We start from the raw sequence: 8,822 nt of genomic DNA, 5'->3' as shown, positions 1-8,822 counted from the left end.
AAGTGTTCCCTTAATTTTTTTGAGCAGTGTACATAGACATGGAATCACTAGTCACTTTAATAATGTTTACATACTGCTTTACTCATTTCATATGTATATACTGTATTATATTCTACTGTATTTTATTCGATGCCACTTCGACATTGCTCGTCCTAATATTTATATATTTCTTAACTCCATTATTTTACTTTAGGTTTGTGTGTATTGTTGTGAATTGTTAGATTTTACTGCACTGTTGGAGCTAGGAACACAAGCATTTCGCTACACCTGCAATAACATCTGCTAAATATGTGTATGTGACCAATAAAATTTGATTTGATTAGCAGGCAGCATGTCTTGGTGTGAGGGCAGTGAGTGTACACTGTCCTGTTGTGTCACAATCACATTTGGAGGACTGAGTGCATTCTGATGTCACGCGCGAATACAAATAAAAAAACTCACTCTGGTGCGACCATTAGAGAGATTTGGAACTCACACGTGAAAAGGTTAATCAGCTTCTTGATATGCCACACCTGTCAGGTTGATGGATTATCTTGGCAAAGGAGAAATGATCACTAACAGGGATGTAAACTCATTTGTGCACACAGTTTGAGAGAAATAAGCTTTTTGTGATTATGTAACGTTTCTGGGATATTTTATTTCAGCTCATGAAACATGGGACCAACACTTTACATGTTGCATTTATAGTTTAGTTTAGTATATGGCAAGACCAGGGCTTCTGAGTGGTGCAGAGGTCTAAGGCACTGCATCTCAGGGTGAGAGGCATCACTGCAGACCCTGGTTCAATCCCTGGCTTTATCACAACCGGGTGTGATCGGGAGTCCCATAAACCGGAAAATGGTTGTCTAGCAATAACCAACAACCAATTTGACAGAGCTTGAAGAATTTTGAAAAGAGTAATGGGCAAATGTTGCACAATCCAGGTGTGGAAAGCTCTTAGAGACTTACAGCTGTAACCATTTCCAAAGGTGCTTCTAATAAGTATTGACTCAGAGGTATGAATACTTATGTATTCAGACTTGCAGACTTGTTTTCGAGTTGCTGTGCGTTTTGTTGCCAACCTATTTTGCTACCTGACAACTTTACGGTTTTTACTTTTTAATTACCGTTTATATATATATATATATATATTTTTCCTCAACTTTTTCACTCCGGACGCTTTATCTGGACACAATTCGTCAGGACCTCAACAGCCAAAGCTAAGTAGTAACATTAACATGATGCCTTCTAATTGCAGTCGCTGTACTCGCCTAACGGCGAGGATAGCTGTGCTACAAGCCCAGCTTCAGACGCAATCGTTAGGCAAGGGTAATTTCAGTGTAGGAAAGGATGAAACAGCGTCTGTGCCACCAGTAAGTACAGATAGTAGTATAAATCCCCTGGCACAGTCCCCGCAGCCGGACAACTTTCTCACGGTTTCTGGAAGGAAATGCTGTAGGAACGCTCAACCGGTGTCGCTCATTCAGCCGACAGAAACTTTCAACCGGTTTTCCCCATTAAGCAGCGAGTCGGAGTCAGAGGCCGAGTCTTCTCTGGTCTCTACTCCTCTCGTTACGGGGTCTGAGACGCCGAAGCTTCACACCATTAGCTCTGACAAATTGAAAACTCTAGTCATTGGCGACTCCATTACCCGCAGTATTAGACTTAAAACGAATCATCCAGCGATCATACACTGTTTACCAGGGGGCAGTGCTACCGACGTTAAGGCTAATCTGAAGATGGTGCTGGCTAAAGCTAAAACTGGCGAGTGTAGAGAGTATAGAGATATTGTTATCCACGTCGGCACCAACGATGTTAGGATGAAACAGTCAGAGATCACCAAGCGCAACATAGCTTCTGCGTGTAAATCAGCTAGAAAGATGTGTCGGCATCGAGTAATTGTCTCTGGCCCCCTCCCAGTTAGGGGGAGTGATGAGCTCTACAGCAGAGTCTCACAACTCAATCGCTGGTTGAAAACAGTTTTCTGCCCCTCCCAAAAGATAGAATTTGTAGATAATTGGCCCTCTTTCTGGGACTCACCCACAAACAGGACCAAGCCTGACCTGCTGGAGGGGTGCTCTCATCTTATCTACCAACATAGACAGGGCTCGAACTCCTCTAGCTCCACAATGAAATAGGGTGCAGGCCAGGCAGCAGGCTGTTAGCCAGCCTGCCAGCATAGTGGAGTCTGCCACTAGCACAGTCAGTGTAGTCAGCTCAGCTATCACCATTGAGACCGTGTCTGTGCCTCGACCTAGGTTGGGCAAAACTAAACATGGCGGTGTTCGCCTTAGCAATCTCACTAGGATAAAGACCACCTCCATTCCTGTCATTATTGAAAGAGATCATGATACCTCACATCTCAAAATAGGGCTACTTAATGTTAGATCCCTTACTTCAAAGGCAATTATAGTCAATGAACTAATCACTGATCATAATCTTGATGTGATTGGCCTGACTGAAACATGGCTTAAGCCTGATGAATTTACTGTGTTAAATGAAGCCTCACCTCCTGGCTACACTAGTGACCATATCCCCCGTGCATCCCGCAAAGGCGGAGGTGTTGCTAACATTTACGATAGCAAATTTCAATTTACAAGAAAAAAAATTACGTTTTCGTCTTTTGAGCTTCTAGTCATGAAATCTATGCAGCCTACTCAATCACTTTTTATAGCTACTGTTTACAGGCCTCCTGGGCCATATACAGCGTTCCTCACTGAGTTCCCTGAATTCCTATCGGACCTTGTAGTCATAGCAGATAATATTCTAATCTTTGGTGACTTTAATGTTCACATGGAAAAGTCCACAGACCCACTCCAAAAGGCTTTCGGAGCCATCATCGACTCAGTGGGTTTTGTCCAACATGTCTCTGGACCCACTCACTGTCACAGTCATACGCTGGATCTAGTTTTGTCCCATGGAATAAATGTTGTGGATCTTAATGTTTTTTCTCATAATCCTGGACTATCGGACCACCATTTTATTACGTTTGCAATTGCAACAAATAATCTGCTCAGACCCCAACCAAGGAACATCAAAAGTCGTGCTATAAATTCACAGACAACACAAAGATTCCTTGATGTCCTTCCAGATTCCCTCTGTCTACCCAAGGATGCCAGAGGACAAAAATCAGTTAACCACCTAACTGAGGAACTCAATTTAACCTTGCGCAATACCCTAGATGCAGTTGCACCCCTAAAAACTAAAAACATTTCTCATAAGAAACTAGCTCCCTGGTACACAGAAAATACCCGAGCTCTGAAGCAAGCTTCCAGAAAATTGGAACAGAAATGGCGCCACACCAAACTGGATGTCTTCCGACTAGCTTGGAAAGACAGTACCGTGCAGTACCGAAGAGCCCTTCCTGCTGCTCGATCATCCTATTTTTCTAACTTAATTTAGGAAAATAAGAACAATCCGAAATTCCTTTTTGATACTGTCGCAAAGCTAACTAAAAAGCAGCATTCCCCAAGAGAGGATGACTTTCACTTTAGCAGTGATAAATTCATGAACTTCTTTGAGGAAAAGATTATGATTATTAGAAAGCAAATTACGGACTCCTCTTTAAATCTGCGTATTCCTTCAAAGCTCAGTTGTCCTGAGTCTGCACAACTCTCCCAGAACCTAGGATCAAGAGAGACGCTCAAGTGTTTTAGTACTATATCTCTTGACACAATGATGAAAATAATCATGGCCTCTAAACCTTCAAGCTGCATACTGGACCCTATTCCAACTAAACTACTGAAAGAGCTGCTTCCTGTGCTTGGCCGTCCTATGTTGAACATAATAAACGGCTCTCTACCCACCGGATGTGTACCAAACTCACTAAAAGTGGCAGTAATAAAGCCTCTCTTGAAAAAGCCAAACCTTGACCCAGAAAATACAAAAAACTATCGGCCTATATCGAATCTTCCATTCCTCTCAACATTTTTAGAAAAGGCTGTTGCGCAGCAACTTACTGCCTTCCTGAAGACAAACAATGTATAGGAAATGCTTCAGTCTGGTTTTAGACCCCATCATAGCACTGAGACGGCACTTGTGAAGGTGGTAAATGACATTTTAATGGCATCGGACCGAGGCTCTGCATCTGTCCTCGTGCTCCTAGACCTTAGTGCTGCTTTTGATACCATCGATCACCACATTCTTTTGGAGAGATTGGAAACCCAAATTGGTCTACACGGACAAGTTCTGGCCTAGTTTAGATCTTATCTGTCGGAAAGATATCAGTTTGTCTCTGTGAATGGTTTTTCCTCTGACAAATCAACTGTAAATTTCGGTGTTCCTCAAGGTTCCGTTTAAGGACCACTATTGTTTTCACTATGTATTTTACCTCTTGGGGATGTTATTCGAAAGCATAATGTTAACTTTCACTGCTATGCGGATGACACACAGCTGTACATTTCAATGAAACATGGTGAAGCCCCAAAATTGCCCTTGCTAGAAGCATGTGTTTCAGACATAAGGGAAGTGGATGGCTGCAAACGTTCTACTTTTAAACTCAGACAAAACAGAGATGCTTGTTCTAGGTCCCAAGAAACAAAGAGATCTTCTGTTGAATCTGACAATTATTCTTAATGGTTGTACAGTCGTCTCAAATAAAACTGTAAAGGACCTCGGCGTTACTCTGGACCCTGATCTCTCTTTTGAAGAACATATCAAGACCATTTCAAGGACAGCTTTTTTCCATCTACGTAACATTGCAAAAATCAGAAACTTTCTGTCCAAAAATGATGCAGAAAAATGTATCCATGCTTTTGTCACTTCTAGGTTAGACTACTGCAATGCTCTACTTTCCGGCTACCCGGATAAAGCACTAAATAAACTTCAGTTGGTGCTAAATACGGCTGCTAAAATCCTGACTAGAACCAAAAATTTGATCATATTACTCCAGTGCTAGCCTCTCTACACTGGCTTCCTGTCAAAGCGAGGGCTGATTTCAAGGTTGTACTGCTAACATACAAAGCATTACATGGGCTTGCTCCTACCTATCTCTCTGATTTGGTCTTGCCGTACATACCTACACGTACGCTACGGTCACAAGACGCAGGCCTCCTAATTGTCCCTTGAATTTCTAAGCAAACAGCTGGAGGCAGGGCTTTCTCCTATAGAGCTCCATTTTTATGGAACGGTCTGCCTACCCATGTCAGAGACGCAAACTCGGTCTCAACCTTTAAGTCTTTACTGAAGACTCATCTCTTCAGTGGGTCATATGATTGAGTGTAGTCTGGCCCAGGAGTGGGAAGGTGAACGGAAAGGCTCTGGAGCAACGAACCGCCCTTGCTGTCTCTGCCTGGCCGGTTCCCCTCTTTCCACTGGGATTCTCTGCCTCTAACTCTATTACAGGGGCTGAGTCACTGGCTTACTGGGGCTCTCTCATGCCGTCCCTGGAAGGGGTGCGTCACCTGAGTGGGTTGATTCACTGATGTGGTCATCCTGTCTGGGTTGGCGCCCCCCCCCCCCCCTTGGGTTGTGCCATGGCAGAGATCTTTGTGGGCTATACTCAGCCTTGTCTCAGGATGGTAAGTTGGTGGTTGAAGATATCCCTCTAGTGGTGTGGGGGCTGTGCTTTGGCAAAGTGGGTGGGGTTATATCCTTCCTGTTTGGCCCTGTCCGGGGGTGTCCTCGGATGGGACCACAGTGTCTCCTGAAACCTCCTGTCTCAGCCTCCAGTATTTATGCTGCAGTAGTTTATGTGTCAGGGGGCTAGGGTCAGTTTGTTATATCTGGAGTACTTCTCCTGTCCTATTCGGTGTCCTGTGTGAATCTAAGTGTGCGTTCTCTAATTCTCTCCTTCTCTCTTTCTTTCTCTCTCTCGGAGGACCTGAGCCCTAGGACCATGCCCCAGGACTACCTGACATGATGACTCCTTGCTGTCCCCAGTCCACCTGGCCGTGCTGCTGCTCCAGTTTCAACTGTTCTGCCTTATTATTATTATTCGACCATGCTGGTCATTTATGAACATTTGAACATCTTGGCCATGTTCTGTTAAAATCTCCACCCGGCACAGCCAGAAGAGGACTGGCCACCCCACATATGCTCTCTCTAATTCTCTCTTTCTTTCTCTCTCTCGGAGGACCTGAGCCCTAGGACCATGCCCCAGGACTACCTGACATGATGACTCCTTGCTGTCCCCAGTCCATCTGACCGTGCTGCTGCTCCAGTTTCAACTGTTCTGCCTTATTATTATACAACCATGCTGGTCATTTATGAACATTTGAACATCTTGGCCATGTTCTGTTATAATCTCCACCCGGCACAGCCAGAAGAGGACTGGCCACCCCACATAGCCTGGTTCCTCTCTAGGTTTCTTCCTAGGTTTTGGCCTTTCTAGGGAGTTTTTCCTAGCCACCGTGCTTCTACACCTGCATTGCTTGCTGTTTGGGGTTTTAGGCTGGGTTTCTGTACAGCACTTTGAGATATCAGCTGATGTACGAAGGGCTATATAAATACATTTGATTTGATGTAAATTAGACATGGCTGTTTTTCGTTTTTCAAGAAATGCAGACACATTTTTAAAAACATGTTTTCAATTTGTCATTACTGTCTGTAGATGGGTGAGAGAAAATAAAACAATTTCATTTTGAATTATGAATTCAGGCTGTAACACAACAAAATGTGGAATAAGTCAAGGGGTATGAATACTTTCGGAAGGCACTGTATATGCTGTCCATGTAACATAAGATTTATGTATGGAGACTGAACTACCGTATGTTCTGTCCTGTAGTCAGAAGATGGTCCTTCCTCGTCGTTGCCTTGTGACATTATCATGCCCTCTAAAATGTAATAAAACATCTTCATGCCATTAATACTTCAATAGAAACCACAAAGCAGAGCGCCACACACACACACACACACAGAGAGAGAGAGAGAGAGAGAGAGAGAGAGAGCGAAACAGACACATACACAGACACAATTGTGTTTGAACAAATGTGCTTACCACTGTTGATTCCGAGCACCTTCACCAGTCTGTGGCGTCCTCCTAGGATCAATTATCTAGTGGAAGGTAATTGGACTCTGGTAACACAGCTGAGAGCAGATAGAACACCGAATACAATTAACTCCATGTAATTCCAATTAAAACACAATGAAAGGTAGCACAATCTAATGTTGGTTAAGAATGGAGGTCCTCAATGAATATGTTATATCGATATTAAACTCATTATGACAGTAGGCAGAGTGTGGCATTAGTCATGTAAACAGGGATATCAGATGTGTCCATGCAAACAGGATTTATTAGGGATCTCGTTGTTCTTGCAAAGCATGCAAACATTTTAATCAAACTATTATATTATTCTGAGTGTTCACAATAATCGTATTATTGTTCACAACAATCATATAACTGTGTGAATGTACCCAATATTTATTGTAATGAGGCGGCATTTTAACACAAAAAGATAGAGAGAGCGAGAGAGAGAGAGAGAGAGAGAAGGGAAGCTCTTCATCACCCCCTAGTGGGGTTTGAGACTCTTGATTTGGGCAATTGAACCATACTGTGACTGTCTGCATGGTTTACAGGTTCTGGTAGAAAAGAAAGCTGAGGAGAATCGTCAAAATCCTTAGCAGTCAACAGCACAATTCCCCAATAGACAGGTAGACAATTATTGCTTTCTGCAGATACACCTATGCATCATATCCTACTTCATAGATCCAGTAATACAGAAGGAGTAGCCTCACAGTGAGGTCTTGACATAGCTATACTGGAGAGTTATTTTAGTTTAGTTAGTGAATCAACTCCAACACATGTGATAGCCAACTACTCAAATTGCTTGCAATTTCGCTAACATAAACTGCAGCTATCCTTTAGTACTATCTGGTCTTGGCCTCTGGCGTAGACTCTGGTTCCTCTCCTGTTGTTTACTGCCACTCCATTAGAGAGAGAGAGAGAGAGAGGTAGGTGGAGGAAGGTAAAGAGAGAGAGAGAGAGAGAGAGAGGTAGGTAGGTAGGTGGATGAAGGTAGAGAGAGAGAGAGAGAGAGAGAGGGGGGGGGGGGGGTAGGGGTAGGTGGAGGAAGGTAAAGAGAGAGAGAGATAGAGGTAGGTAGGTGGAGGAAGGTAGAGAGAGGGAGAGAGAGAGAGAAAGAGAGAGAGAGAGAGAGAGAGAGAGAGCGAGAGGGAGGGAGGAAGGAAGGAAGGAAGGAAGGTAGAAGGAGGAAGGTAAAGAGAGAGAGAGGGAGGAAGGTAAAGAGAAAGAGAGGGAGGAAGGTAGAGGGAGGAAGGTAAAGAGAGAGGTAGGGAGCGAGGAAGTTAGAGAGAGAGGTAGGGAGGAAGGTAGAGAGAGAGGAAGGTAGGTAGAGAGAGAGAGAGATGGTGAGAGAGAGAGAGAGAGAGAGAGAGGTGGAGGAAGGTAAAGAGAGAGAGAGGGAGAGAGGTAGGGAGGAAGGTAGAGAGAGAGAGGTAGAGAGTGAGAGAGAGAGAGGTAGGGAGGAAGGTAGAGAGAGAGAGGTAGAGAGTGTGAGAGAGAGAGAGAGGTAGGGAGGAAGGTAGAGAGAGAGAGAGAGAGAGAGAGAGAGAGAGAGAGAGGGAGGAAGGAAGGAAGGGAGGTAGAGAGAGGGGTAGAGAGTGAGAGAGAGAGGTAGGGAGGAAGGTAGAGAGAGAGAGGTAGAGAGTGGTGAGAGAGAGAGAGGTAGGGGAGGAAGGTAGAGAGAGAGGTAGGGAGAGGAGGAAGTTAGAGAAGAGAGGTTAGGGGAGGAAGGGAGAGAGAGAGGAAGGTAGGTAGAGAGGAGAGAGAGATTGGTAGAAGAGAGAGGATGTGAGAGAGAGAGAGAGAGAGATGAGAGTGTGAGGAAGGTAAGAGAGAGGAGAGAGGGAGAGAAGGGCGGAGGAAGGTAAAGAGAGAGAGAGGG

Source organism: Oncorhynchus kisutch, linkage group LG6 (genome assembly GCF_002021735.2).
Source record: "Oncorhynchus kisutch isolate 150728-3 linkage group LG6, Okis_V2, whole genome shotgun sequence".
Lineage (NCBI taxonomy): Eukaryota > Metazoa > Chordata > Actinopteri > Salmoniformes > Salmonidae > Oncorhynchus > Oncorhynchus kisutch.
Note: the sequence above shows the minus strand (reverse complement) of the source record.